General features: G+C 45.7%; 1 protein-coding gene across 3 annotated transcripts in view; it reads left to right on the plus strand.

Moving 5' to 3' along the window:
* The window catches only part of LOC149524361 (uncharacterized), a 35013-nt gene that overhangs the window by 1029 nt on the left and 18790 nt on the right, over positions 1–15194 (plus strand). The window lies entirely within an intron of this gene.

The raw sequence follows: 15194 nt of genomic DNA on the forward strand, positions 1-15194 counted from the left end.
GTAGCCACAGTTGAGTAGGTTAAAATATGAACAATTTTTTTAATTGCCTCCTTTATCTTTAAAAGTTTCAGAGGGGTAGCTGAGTTAGTCTGTAACAGGAAAAACTTAAACAACAAATAGTCTAGTAGCACTTTAAAGACTAACAAAACATGTAGATGGTATCCTGAGCTTTCGTGGCAAAATCCACTTCTTCAGATGACCTTTATCTTTATAAGTCTGTTAATATCAGGAGAAGAAAGGGAACACTGATAAACCATGTTTTCTACTAACAGTCGAAACCAACAACTACAATATACTAGTCCCCCCCCAAGATATGTACGTTTGGTTGACACATCTGTTGCCAACTTTCATTATAGTGATTTCAGGTCCTGAAGTAAAGAGGGTGTGTGTTTGCTTTTTTTTTTTTTTTTTTAGTTTCAATACAGACTAAGTATGTTTGTTGTACAGCAGAATATTCCAAATTTTAAAAAGCATTATTGCTAGATGTTTAGCTGTGCATAATGGTACAGTGTGCTTAAGTACAATTGCAATATACAAACTCAAATACAATAGTTTTATGGTCCTATAAAACAGGATGTCACACTAGAGACCAAGTGATATGTAGCAATCTTAACTTTAATTTAAAAAAAATCCAGTAAAAATCCATGAGAGAATTTATGAATTTTGAACATTTGAGATTGGCAATACAGCAGAGCCACTCAATCCATTTCCTCTTATGGCATAAGCAAACCTTTGCATTGTGAACAAATAGTCCTGTGACATCTTAGAAACTAATGAAAATATATATAGCAACAAACTTTTGTGGACAAAACCTGAAAGCTCATAATACTATATATATTTTGTTAATCTCTCAGGTGCCACAGGTCTACTTGTTTTTTAAAGTTACAGAATAATATAGCTACCCCTCTGAGACTTTGAATTAAAGGTGGCCTATGGGAGAAATGCTAGGCTTGTGCCCTGTTTTGCTTTTTTGGGCTGCATAATGGAGGACCAGAAGTTCTTAGTTTGTTTTCTGGTTTGGGGTTTTTTTTTAATTGGGTCATCAGTTTTTTTCTTTAGAATTTAAATTTAACTATTTCAAGAAATGTAAATTACTTTGATTTATAAATCTTTCTGAACACTGGGACATGAAACAATATTCTGATTGGTTGACTGGTGAGAAAGCCCTTGTTTAATAGGAACTGTTTAGATTACTCATAAACCACCTCACAATGGATGTGTTATACCCTACATTCTATCTGACAGACACTGACCTCTGGATGACCACTTTGGCTTTGGCCCTTCACTTCATCTCTGTCAGCCCTTGCTGGACTGATAATGCCATTAGTATCTGTCCTTTATGACTTATCAAATTATCATAACTAAAACTAATCTTTTGAGCAAACCTGTACTGACTAACTTTGTTTTCCTAGCCAGAGGAAACTAGAATAATCCAGAGCTGGCTCAGTCTAGGGCTCATGACTTATCATCAATTTCTTATTGTCAAGACAATACTTATTTCTTCCACTCCCCTCCCCCCCAAGTTGAAGAGTCATTCTGTGACTGGTGTTAATGGCTTAGAGTAGATGTCCAGTCTAGTGGCCCTCATCCTCAGAAAAGGTAAAAAGCATACAGAATTTATCTAGCAGCAGATCTTGTCCTCCCCCAGTTCCACTTAACAGCATGATAACAGCCACCATTAGAACTGATGTCTGTCTGCTTTTTATCCCTGGAGTGGCATCCCCAAATCCTGATTTCTTTATCCCTGGGAGGAGCAAAATAAAACCTGAATGAGGGGCCCCTGCACCCAGAGAAATAAGGGAGAAATTTACTTCTAAAAGTTTAGGAGATGGTGAATTAAACACCCCACACCCAGCCTACAAAGAAAAGGAAAAATGACATTTGTACTTATCTAGATGCTTTAGTTGTTTGCTGTTTGGCATGATTCCAGGCATTGGGGGATCCTAATAACAGAAACTTTAACTTAAATCAATAAACTTTAAACACACTTCTACCTTTCATTTTCTTTATTCTAATGGAATTCTGTCCTTAGCCTTTTCCTCCCAATGACCCATTTAACTGGTGCTTTGAAGCCAATTCATAAACAATCCATTGCACCGTAAACACGTTATCTCATCGTGCCTTTCAGGACACAACTCTTCCCCATCCTGTCTCCTCTTCCCTCTGCTACACCAACTTGGGGGTGCCATTGCTGGTTTTGCCATAGAAGTGGGGGCATAACATAGAACAATGGAAAGCTTTACCCCTCTTCCCCCAGCCCATCTGTAAGCCACTACCATTTCTAGTGGCTGCCTTGCTATGGGAAAATAAACATCAGTTTAGTCTCCTAGGCAAGAGCCATGGCCACTGCTTGAACAGAATTGTCTGCAGGCTCTGCTGCCTCCTAAGCTCTCATAAGTCAGAAAACACTTGCCACCTTTACTGGGTGGCTTCACAGAAATGGGAGCCATCGTCATTTCTCCTGAGACTGTCACCTGGCATCCTCTTCACACACAGAGGAATATGATCCTAAATTCATTCTTACCACCATATATGACTCGTAGCACTCAGTAGGTACACTGCCCCACATACTCCTGCCAAAATTTTAATTACTAAATGGGACGCCCTCCCATGCCACCTCCCTGCTCCCCTTCACCCCCGTTGGCATCATTCACCCCTACTTACCACATCTCTTTTAAGCAATTAGTGACTTCATCTGTGTTATTTGTAAGTTTTCTATTTTACCAGTTACAATCATATCACCTTTCATTAGGCTAGGAGCTGGTGATATAGACCGAGGTGGTCTGAGGAAGATGCCTTGAGGTGTGAGTTCCTCCAAGTGTACATGAGCTGCTTTGGTTACTTTCAGCACTGCTCTCCCTAGCAACAAGAGACTTCCATCATAGACTGACCAGCTTCCCTCCCTCCTTCCCCATGCACTCTCTCTTCCAGATAGTCTAATCCCTCATGTTTAAATTTCATCCTTACTGACTCCTGCCACTGCTCTACTTGGCTTCCTACTTTTGAGTTGACAAGCCCACATTGCCTGCCATTTCTTATCTCAGGCCCTTCTCCCACTGCAGCCCCTTTTGGTTTAGGCCTGACTGGGGGGCTGGGATTGAAAAATCACCTTTTGTGATTAGTTCTAAGCTGTGCACAGCAAGTGTCACTGCCTTCCCTCACCAACAAGTGGAAAGGTTTACTATAGCACTGGCTACTGGCTGGAGTGGGGCTTTGCAGGAAGCTGCTTCAGCAAAAGGAAGCAGGCTGAGAGGCACCACATATAACCACAACCTTTTTTGCCCCTATGATGCACCTATCTACAGTGAAAAATTTAAAAGCTTGAGATTTCCATCTTGTCTGTACTCTGCACTTCTGTCCCCAAGGTTTCCTTTTACTGTGTGATAAAAAATAGCATAAAATGTGTCTTTAAAATCAGGAACATAGGCCTTGTCTGCACCATCAAGTCTTGTTAACAAGTTGTCACTCAATGCTGAAAATTCAACAAAGAAAAATTGCCAAAGGGTGCCACCATCGTCAAAAACTTGAGCAATGCACTATGGGTATGTATCCCACAGTGCAGTGTTTTGGGAAGGCTGAGCGGATCCCTGCACATTTCGGGATTCTCCCATAGCCTTCTCAACTGTCAGGCTTGGGATCCCATCATGAGTAGCTCTGTGAGCTCTCCATGTTGAGGACTGTAAAAGCACAACAAGCTCTCTCGCTCCTCTCCCCATCTCTCTGGATCTAGCAGCAGTCTGCCTGCCACTGTGTTACTAGTGCAGGGCAGAATGGGAGCATTCCAATGATTTGCTCTTTATTCCCCAATCAGAGCAACTCATTTAACTTGTCAGATTCTTCCCAGAAGAAAAGAGGGAAGGGTGCATGACTGCAGGGCAGCAGAAACCAAAACACTGAGCAGAGCTGTCAGAGCAGGCATTGTGGGATACTGGCTGAAGCCAGTTCTGTCACCAAAAACAAACACTAGTGTCTGTGCTGGCTTTTTGTCAACATACAGGGAGGGGGAAAAAGTCTTTTGTAGGGTGGAAGTTTTATGTTTTCCTGACAAAAGTCATACTGCAGCATGTACACTCTCAAGTTACATCTACATTGCAACACTATTTCAGGATACCGGAGTATCCCAAAATAGCTATCCTATGTCTTCACAGCAAGCCTGTTATTTTGGGCTTGCTATTCTGACATCCCTATAAACCTCATTCCATTAAGAGTAAGGGACATTTCAGATAGCAGGTTATTTAATTACACAATAAGCTAGTTCAAAATAAGATTGAAATAAAATATGTAATTTGCGTAGCTCAAATTGCATATCTTATTTCGAGCTATGATGCAGTGTAGATGTACCCTCATTGTTTAGTCGCCAAAAATCAGTTTTTGGAAACAAGCTTGGTAGTGTAGGCAAAATCATAGAATAGATCCTTGACTCTAATGGTTCGACTACACAGCAGCATTATTTTGGAATAACTGATGTTATTCTGAAATAACAAAGAGCTACACTACACTAAAAGCCTTTATTTAAAAATAATGTCAAGCTGAAGGACTTCTTACTTCCACTCTTGCAATCCTCATTTTACGAGGAGTAAGGGAAGTCGACTTTCTGCTGTGTAGACAGCGCCTAAAGCTGGGTAAAGCTGTTTTGACATAAACCACGGAGTTGACTTTAATTCAGCTTTAGCCCTGCTGTATAGACATCCCCTAAATGACTGGATAACAGCAGATCCAAAGGCTCAAGTACTCTTTTTTTTCTAAACAGAACCTGTCCTTCTATCCATATCCAGATTCTCAGGTCCTATGAGCAAAAGCTCTGAGTCCTTATTCCTATTTTGTTAAGTATCACCTGTGATTTTGAAGGCCTGAGATTCCCACAACATTCAGTGGTGGTCCAGCCAGGGTATCCTAGAGCCAGTGCTGGCCAATGTACATGCCTTCTTTCTTCCTTTTCTTTTTCTAAGAATGCTTATGCCTCTCATCTGTTCCTCCTTTTCCTTTAATTACTGGGTTTTTCCTCCCTGGAGATTTTCTGAACCACTCTCCTCTTTTGGGCCAGAACAACTGCCACCAACTGCCAACTCCAAGAACAGAGACACTCCATTGGAGCATCAGTTTGTCAATCAACCAACTCAGGAAGTGGGACTCTTTCTTTCCCATACACGGGTTCAACTACAGGTGTGCTTTTTTGCCCCATTTAAGTAAATGGGTGCAACTTTGTATGGGGCACTATTATGTCAGTTTAGGAGCATCTTAAATCAATGAAACGTATTTAATTTTGTAACTGAAATAATTTAAACCAATGCAAGACATTAAACCAATTTAAGTTTGTCCACATTGGGGAGGGAGGATTTAAACTGGTGCACAAAATAAATGTAGATGAGGCCTCCTTTGCCAACATAGCAGGTAAATCCACTAAGATATGAGAGGGTAATTATTCATATTGTAAGTCATAAAAAGGAACACTACCATAAAATATCAAATTTTACATACTTCTCATGTTCTTTACTATGCTGAGAGCCAAAGTCTTACTTTTATTTACAAAAAGGTACAGTACAGGAGGTGACAACCTACAGAGCGCCTCCAGAGGACAATCTCTGCGATATGAAATCCCGGGCTAATATGAAGGAAGGTAAACTATCAACAACAAAATAAAAATTGCCTACTAATATATGTATTTAAAGTATTATTAAAAGGACAAATCCTGTGCGAGGAAGTGAGGTAACACTGTCTCCATTCATTAAGCCATTTGTTAAGTGGGAATACTGTGTGTCCATATTTGTATTTAAAACAGTCTGCCTTCCTGCCACAGCATGAGGGGCTTGATGCTTTCTGGCTGCTGGAGGGTCCTTTTGGGTCTGCTGACAACTGGTGCAGAATAGAGCATCTTAATGATTCCAAGATGAGGGGAAGTCAAACATGATTTATAGCCACCTGTGCACCACCCCCATTCCTAATTTGTATCAAGTGTTCCTCAGCTGAATCCCAGGATCCAACCCAATAAATATATTTACATTCCCTTATGACTGAAGATCAGTGAATGATTGGAGGGGTGAAGCAATCATGATTATTCATTTGTTACTTTTTATAGTAAACCATTTCACCTTCTCATTTTCACTGACAATGAGGGATTTTTTTGGGGGGGGAGGGTAAATGGTGAGAAAAGTAACCATTTTCCAAAGTTTTGTTTCACTAAGACCAGAATCATTTGGTAAAATGAAAAAAAATCAACTGCAAATCAACACACTTCTCCCTGCTACAGTTTCCTATCCTGTTTCTGGCCATCCTGTGGGTATCATCTTCTCAAGAAATCCAAGTAGTATTGGATTAAATAGCTTTAAAATCATCATAGTATTGGATAAAAATAAACAACATTATGGTAAATTCTGCCTCGTGCTTCTTGAATCCTAGATTGTGGGTTTGCTGTTTACTCAGCCACTTTAAGGCTATGTCTACACTGTGCCTGTTTGGCTCAATATGTAAATAAGGTGAAGCATGGAATATTGCCGTGCCTCATTTGCATAATTAATGAGGCTCCTTTTTTATGCAAGAGGCTTTTGCACAAAAAGGAGCCATCTACATGGCTCCTTTTTGCGCAAAAGCCCCCTCTTGCGCAAGAGCCGTTCTTCCGCTTTTTTTTCAGGAAGAACGGCTCTTGTGCAAAAACAGAGCCTCATTAATTATGCAAATGGGATGTGGAGATATTTCACACTTCATCTCATTTGCATATTTCTTACGCCAAACGGGCAGAGTATGGACATAGCCTAACAGTTGAGGGCACAAGCATAAGGTTTTCCCTCATAGAGGCTGCGGAAAAACCTGTAACTGCTAAAAACAAGTAATTAACCAATTAAGCAGCAGTTAGTTAAAAGAGTATAAAACACAAGTTCTTTGGATTTTTGGATGTCAGAGTGAGAAAAAAAATACTGTGTGTTTAAACAGAATAGAGTTATTTTGTTATATGTTACCTTTGTTAAATTGAAGAGTCATGAAATACCTTGTATTTTTCTTTTCCATTTTTATTCATGCTCCAGTCAGTAAAGACTGTTCTTGCCACAGATAGCCAATGCATTTAGAGTTTAAAATACTGCAAAATTATACTGTAGCAAGATATTCAAATTCACTTTACAGAAAAGGTCTGATTATGACTCCTGTGCCAAAAGCCTACGGGCTGGGAGTCATCAGCCTTGCGCAGAGTGGAAGTGGTAGTGGGGAGTGTGTGTGCTGATTACTCATTAACATCCCATTAAACAATTATTTGTTCACATCCTTAATAGAGAAGGCTTCTAATTTTCCCAGAAATCCTTAATATTACTTAATAGTACAAAATAGTCATCTGGTGGTTGAGATTGTCTAGTAGTTTTATAAAGCCTTCATTTCTTACCTTTATGCATATCTAATCCTTACTCATATGAGGAATCAATATGAAGTCAGCATAAAAGTTCTTGATTCAGAATAATTTCAAATAATTATTGCTATGACTAACATGAACAGATACTGTGATTTTAATTTAGAGTTAAGATGCTCTATTCCTGTTTTAAATTATTGTGGTTATAATGATTTAGCATAAAATCAATATTTTGTGTCAGTAATTACAAATTATTAAACAATTTTCTAATACAAGTTAAAAAATCTAATTGCTACTAACTGATGAGTTATTATTTCACTAACTGTTAAGGTTTTACATAGACCAGGGGTCTCCAAACTTTTCAGCCCGAGGGCCGCATTAACTATCAAACAGCAGTTCGGGGGCCGACTACACACTTGAGGTCCAAATAAAAAACAATCAAAACATGGATGTTGTTTTTAATTATTTATTTAATATTATTTTATTCAGTTATTATTTAATAACACATTCATACACTACACATGAACACCTGTATTAGTGTGAATGGTGAAATTGTTTCCTGGATGCCAAAATAGCAGACATTTCTGGCTTTAGATTTGTTGTCCCTAACATCAACAGTGACCTGAGATTATCATCGGACAAGTTTGTTCTCAAATTGTTCTTCACGTATTTCATTCTTGAAAATGTTTGTTCACACAGGTATGTTGTTCCAAAGATTGAAAGGTACCTTGATGCAAAAGTTTTGACATTAGGAAAGTCTTCCTTGGGCAAAAACTGGTAAAAACCCACCAGTCCTATTTTGAACTTGTCCCTAAGGAGGTCATTTGCTTGCAACTCAATGACTTCCAGCTGCAGTTCATCTGGGCAACTGGCCACATCTGCTTCAAATGGGTTTTGAAACAATCTCACTTCTTCTGCCTTTGAATCCAAAAAGGTCTCCACGGGCCGGATGAGAGGGCCTCGCGGGCCGCATCCGGCCCCCGGGCCGTAGTTTGGAGACCCCTGACATAGACTAATAAAAAATATTAGGAAGTAATTCTTCTATCTTCTTGAGGTTTTCACTATTATTATATTTGTCCCCTTGTAGCCATCTCTTATATGTGCTATATAGCAACAGTTCTCAAAGTGGGAGTCGGGACTTCCTAAGAGTGTGGGAGATTATTACAAGGGGATTCATGAACTATCAACCTCCATCCCAAACTCTACTTTGCCTTCAGCATTTATAATGCTGTTAAATAAATTTTAAAAAGTGTTTTAATTTTTAGCGGAGAGACACTCAGAGGCTTGCTACGTGAAAGGAATCACCAGTACAAAAGTTTGAGAACCACTAGCTATACAGATTGAGGGGCAGATGTTTAAAGGTATAGGTTTGGATAGGTGTCTAGTAGGATTTTCATAAGTACCTAGGCACCTGACTCTCATTGAAATCAATAAGTGTTAAACACCTAGGTGCTGTTGAAAACCCCTGTGGCATATATCTGCATCCTTGTATACCTACAAACATTTACAGATTGACCTTTAGGTCATGTAGTCTTTGCTCACAGGTCAGTTTCTTCCCCAGTAATATTGTTGCAATTCTCTGAACTCTCTCCAATTTGTCAATTCATTTCTGTTAAGGAGTGGACTAGAAATGAAAGCAATAGTCTGGACAGGTGCTTTTGCACCACAAAGGGGCCTATTTCCTCCCTCTTTCATGACAACACTTTAACATATATGCAGCTCAGGACTGTGTTAGTCTTTTAGGGTGCCATATCACATGCATACTAGGGATGTTAGGTATTATTTAACTGAATAATCGTGTGACCACACCAAATCTTATCGGTTACATGATTATTTTGTAGACCACAGGGTCATTCCCAGTCCCACTGCTGCTGCTAATAGAGAGGCAGCAGTGCAGGGTGGCAACAGCTCTTGTCCACAAGGGAACCAAGCTCATGCAGATGGGGCTGTGCCAACATCCCAAGGAGCAGCCTCTGTCTGCTGTGAGCCCAGGTCCACCACAGAAAGGGGCTGAACTGGTTCCCCCCTCTGTGGGAGGCAGCAAAGTGGGGAGAGGCAGCTCTATGGAGCCAACACATGCTTAAAAGCTGGCTCCCCAGGTGTATCGGCTCCCACCGCCCCCACCACTGTGCTGTTGCCTCTGATACAGGAGCAGCAGCGTGGGGGGAAAGAAGGAGGAAGGCAGCTCTGCGTGAGCTGATACAAATTGGGAGCAGGCTTGAAAGCCAGATTGCCATGTGTAATACCTCTTGCCTACCCCCCTCACCCTCTATCAGAGGCAGCACTGCAGGGGAAGGGGGAACAGATGGCTCCATGGTATCCAACTTAAAAGCTGGCTCCCCTTGGGCACCAGATCCCCCTCCCCCCACCGCTGCCTCTGATGCATCCGGGCCTTAGGTTCCCCACCTCTGCATTAGAAGATCTGTGCTTCAGATTATTTTTCTTCAGCTGTATTAATCTGACACTTATTTTCTGGGTAGAACCCTTTGTATTAGGTCCCCATTCTGTGTGGCCTTTGCAATTCTTCCCATTTTAGTATCTGTGAATTTGTCAGCAGGCTCTTTACCATTTATTATAGATCTTTAATCCTGGACCATGCCTTTCTGGGTATTAGTATTCAAAATAAGGGACAGTGTTGAAAGAACACAATAGCAGTGTGGATGTAAGTGTAGTTTTTCCAGAAAAACACTTCAGTGTAGACATACCCTCAGCCAGCTACATATCACAAACTACTGGGACTTAAATACTATGGTGTTGTGAAGGCCATAAAATTACCTAGACAGCCAAATAAGATTAGATAGCCAATAAGAGATATTTGGTGGACTCTTAAATCTGAGTAATTCCTTCTCAGACAGAAGGGTCAGTGAGGAATTTAAAGGAAGTAAATAGTAAAATCCTCATGGTTCTGACAGAGATGCAAAAGACTCTTTTCTTCTTCGAGTGATATCACCGTGGGTGCTCCACTGTAGGTGCTGGGCTTGCAGTATGGAGATTTTTTGCAGCGGTAGTCAAGCCGGACCGCGCATGTGCGGGTAGTGTCTCGCGGCATTCGCGCCCTTTCACGCTGCTTGGTCTGGTGTGAGCCAGTTCTTCTCAACCACCTCAAGCTGCAGACGGAGGAAGCTTCTTTCCTCAGATCCCTTCTAGTTGGTGAGGAATTCAAGCTGTTTATTGTTCAAACCCACTTTATGCTTACCTTTCCATTCTTTATTTGCCAAAAAAACCCCAAACAAATAACCAAAAAAGAGAACATTTTAAAGTTAAGATTTACAGTTTTAAGTTAGTTCGCATAAGTTTTAGCTGCCCTTACTTGCTAAGTTTCAGTTATCTTCCCAGTTTACTCTGTTAGGGTATGTCTACACTACAGCACTAATTTGAACTAACTTAGTTCGAATTAGTTAATTCGAACTAAGCTAATTCGAATTAGCGCATCTAGACTTAAAAACTAGTTTGAATTAGCGTTATGCTAATTCGAACTAGCACGTCCACACCGATTGGATGCTGGGGCGCATTTAAGGGCAGCTGAAACCGGTTCCGGCAGAGCATCAGGTCAGTAGTTGCTTTGTGTGGCTGCTGTCTGAGACTATCTGAGGCTCGTGCTTAAAGGGACCCCCCTGGACAGCCGGTTCTCAGCTTTTCCGCTTGCTTGCCTACCTCGCCGAGGGACAGCAAAGCGTTTTTCTCTGCGCCTGCCTGTGTCGGTGGTTCCTTTTGGGGATGCTGCCGAAGTTGGCAACATGGAGCCAGAGCTCACCCTGGGCTTTCTGGTGCAGTTTTGGACTTGCTGTTGCAAGCCTGCCAGCAATGGCTGGAGGCTGCCTGGCACCACTTGGTGCACGTCAGCCCCCTACTCTCCACCTGGCCGTGGAGGAGCCGCAGCAGCGCCTGGACACCAGCGTGCCCCGCCGCATCTGGCGTCTGGACACCAGCAGCGACTGGTGGGACCGCATCATCCTGGAGCGCTGGGGAGACAGACAGTGGACCCAGAACTTCAGGATGAAGAGGGACACCTTCCTGGAGCTCTGCGAGTGGCTTGCCCCTGCTCTGCGGCAACGGGACACTCGCATGAGGCCCGCCATCCCCCTCCAGAAGTGTGTGGCCATCGCCCTCTGTAAGCTCTCCACGCCGGACAGCTACCGATCCGTCAGGAACCAGTTCGGCGTGGGGAGATCCACCATCGGAGCAGTGCTCATGCAGGTACGGCACCCACCGGCCACTGGGCCGGAAGGGGAGGGGGCCTGCAAGGAGGGGATAGGCCAACCTAGGAAAAACGGGGGGGAGGAGGAGGCGAAAGTGCCCCGCACTGAAGGGTTCGGTCTGTCCTGACCGTACTACACGCCTCCCGCGGGGGTTGCTTCCAGGAGTGGGGTGCGGGGCAGTGCCAGGGAATGAACAGTCCCAACCACCCGGGCACCCCAGTGATTCGCGGTTTGCTGTGTCTCTCTGCAGGTGGTCAAGGCCATCAACCGGGTGCTGCTCCACAGGGTGGTCTGCCTCGCCGACCCGGAGGCCGTCATCCGGGGGTTCGGCGCCCTCGGCTTCCCCAGCTGCGGGGGGGTTATCGACAGGACACACATCCCCATCCGTGCCCCGGAACACCAGGCCTCCCAGTACATCAACCGGAAGAGGTACTTCTCCGTGCTCCTGCAGGCCGTGTGTGACCACCGGGGCCAGTTCATGGACATTAATGTGGGCTGGTCCAGCAAGGCACACGACGCACGGGTGTTCCGGAACTCCTCCGTGTGCCAGAGGCTGCAGGCCGGGACCTTCTTCCCTGACCGCCACATCAGGGTCGGGGACGTGGACATGCCCATGTGCCTGGTGGGGGATGCGGCCTACCCCCTACCGCCCTGGCTCATGAAGCCGTACACGGGGCACCTCAACCCCTCCCACCAGGCCTTTAATGCCAGGCTGACCAGGGCCCGCATCGTGATCGAGGGTGCCTTCGGCCAACTGAAAGCCAGATTTAGGTGCCTCCTCACCCGCCTCGACCTCACCGAGCACAATATCCCTCCTGTGGTGGCAGCATGTTGCGTGCTGCACAATTTGTGTGAGCGAAAGGGGGAGGCTTTCCTGCCAGCCTGGATGGCTGAGGCTGAGTGCATGGCTGGCCACTACGCTCAGCCCCGCACTGCCGCCGTCAGGGAAGCCCAGCAGGAGGCCGTCCGGATCCGGGAAGCCCTGCGGGAGAGCTTCCAGGTGGAGGAGGAGGACTGAACTCTCCCTGCATGCCCCACTGGGGCCTTCTTCCACCCTCCTCCCTTTCCCCTCCCAAACCCCTCTTTCTAATGTCAAATAAAGACACCTGTTTTGACAACCAAAATCTGTTTTTATTTTACATAACTGGGTTGGAGCTGGGGGGAGAGAGGAGTGAGGGTGCGAGAGGGGAGGGGAAACCTGGGAGGAGGGAGCTGGAAAGGGGTGGAAGGGGAGGAAGGGAAGGGAAAGCTCAGGCTTGGGGGTCCTGATGATGGCACTCGCATGTGGAGCCCTCCTCGGCCTCGGACGACACAGCCGATGTGCTCTGTGGGATACCTCGGGGGTCCTGGGCAGGCTCCCTGCAGGCTCCTGGCTCTCGGCGTCCTCCTCCTCCTCCTCGGTGTCAGGGACAGGTCCCTCTACCCCAGGGTTGATCACCACCCGGGGAGCATGGACGGCGTGAGCCCCCAAGATGCGGTCCAGGGCCTCAAAGTGGAGGCAGGTCTCTGGGTTGGCCCCTGGCTGGCATGCCCTGCAGTAGGACTGCCGCAAGTCCTTGATTTTGCAGCGGACCTGCTCCCGGGTCCACATGTGGCCTCTGGTGGCCAGGCTGGCAGCCATGTGGCTATAGACAGCTGCGTTCCTGTGGCTAGTGCGGAGATCGTGGACGTTGGAGGCCTCCCCCCAAACCTCGATGAGGTCCACGATCTCCGCACTTGACCAGGCGGGCGCCCGCCACTTGCAGCCCCGGGCAGGCTCCTGGGAGCTGCCAGCCTGGTCCTGGGAAGAGGCGGAGGGCTGGGTGGCAGCGGGTGGCTGGCTCATGTCGTGCCAGGTGCAGGGTCTGCTGGCTGGGTGCTGGCAGGCTTGCATCTGGCATAAGCAGTGTAGCCAGACCGTGCCCCTTTAAGGGCTCCGGGGCCGGGAGGGAGGCAGAATAGTTTTCCTGGTTTGGCCCAGAGTGGCCACCAGGGCAAGCTGGGAAGGGCTAGCCTCCCACTAGTTCGAACTAAATGGCTACACAGCCCTTAATTCGAACTACTTAATTCGAACTAGGCGTTAGTCCTCGTAGAATGAGGTTTACCTAGTTCGAATTAAGCGCTCCGCTAGTTTGAATTAAGTTCGAACTAGCGGTTTGCCTGTGTAGCGCCTATTAAAGTTAATTCGAACTAACGGCTGTTAGTTCGAATTAACTTTGTAGTGTAGACATACCCTTACTCTTTCCCTGTTAAAAAAAAAGTTAAAAGTTACATTAAAGAAAGTTAGAGTTAGATTTAGAACAATGCCTGGTTCACCAGGGTTCAAGAAGTGAGGCCTGCTGCGAGGCCATGCCTGCCTCGGATGGCCACTCTTCCTGCATTCATTGCTTAGGGGAGGGCCATGTTCCACAAAAATGCCCTCACTGCTCTAAGCTTACAGCTAGAGCTCAACACGACAGGGAGATGAGGCTCAGGATGAACTTGTTCGACAAGGCTCTTAAGCCTCAAGGACCTGCCTCCCCCCCACGGCCATCAAAAGAGCCACAAAAATGAAGGGCTTCCTCTCCAACTGCCACCCAGCAAGAAAGAGCAAGCCATCTCTGACCCACTCTCTGCCTGCTACTTCACATGGCAGAATGAATGTTGGCAGTAAACTGGGTACTTCAGGCGAATCTACAGTGCGCATGGCACTGTATAAATCACTGAAATCCACCTTTTCGGTGCTGACCACACGCCGTTCATCAGCACTGATGCCTACGGCACCATCAAGCTCCACTAGTGGAATGTTGGCACCATCGGCACCAACAAGCTCCACTCGAGTCATGCCCACACCTCCGGCACTGATTCCAAGGGTGGTGCCGACCGACTCCCTCCGAGCGTCACACAGCATTGACTCTGGTGCCGAACCACCCCGAAGACCAGCTCGCCCACGCGGGACCAATGTTATTGGCACCGCAAACGGCACCAGTGTGTATGACCCCGCCTCCCATGGTAGACGATCCGGCACCGACTTCGGCACCAAAATGGTCGCAGCCTAGGAATGCTACAATCCAGACATCACAAGAGCGGAGTCCATCTCCACGCTCACATTCTCTAACGTTTTCTCCGGAACCCTCCTCGCCACTGCCTCCTCAGTCACCTAGGTGATCACTGCCCAGGGGATTCTCCTCCTGTGAGTGCCTCCCATCTCCATTCTTAACCCCACCAAGGGAGCATCATTATCAAAGGGAGCATCATTATCATCATTGTTTTTCCACCTCCCCTTCTCCCTTACCACGAAGGTCTTACTCTCCCTCAGTGTCACTGCATTTGTCCAATTTCTCATACAGGCAGTCGTATAGCAGATCTCATTGCTATGAGCGCTCGCCATCTCGTTCCTCCTATTATTATCGGGACCCGTATGATAGCTGCACATACTATAGGACCTATTCACCATAACACCGTTCTTATTACCGCTCGTCCAGATCACTTCCGAGATCCAGGACACACTACTCTTCTGCGAGACACTCACCTGTGACCGACCCACCTCATTCAGGGCACGGCACAACGTCTCCACTCCCTCCCCATCCTTATGTTGAGGAAGGGCAGCCCCTAGTGGAGGAGACGCATGAACCTGAGACATCGCCTACTGACCCATCGTCATCCTCACTAGATAAGGTGGTTATACCAGGGGACGCTTCTCC

The sequence above is a fragment of the Pelodiscus sinensis genome, chromosome 5 (assembly GCF_052426305.1).
Source record: "Pelodiscus sinensis isolate ZL-2025 chromosome 5, ASM5242630v1, whole genome shotgun sequence".
In the NCBI taxonomy this organism is placed as follows: domain Eukaryota; kingdom Metazoa; phylum Chordata; order Testudines; family Trionychidae; genus Pelodiscus; species Pelodiscus sinensis.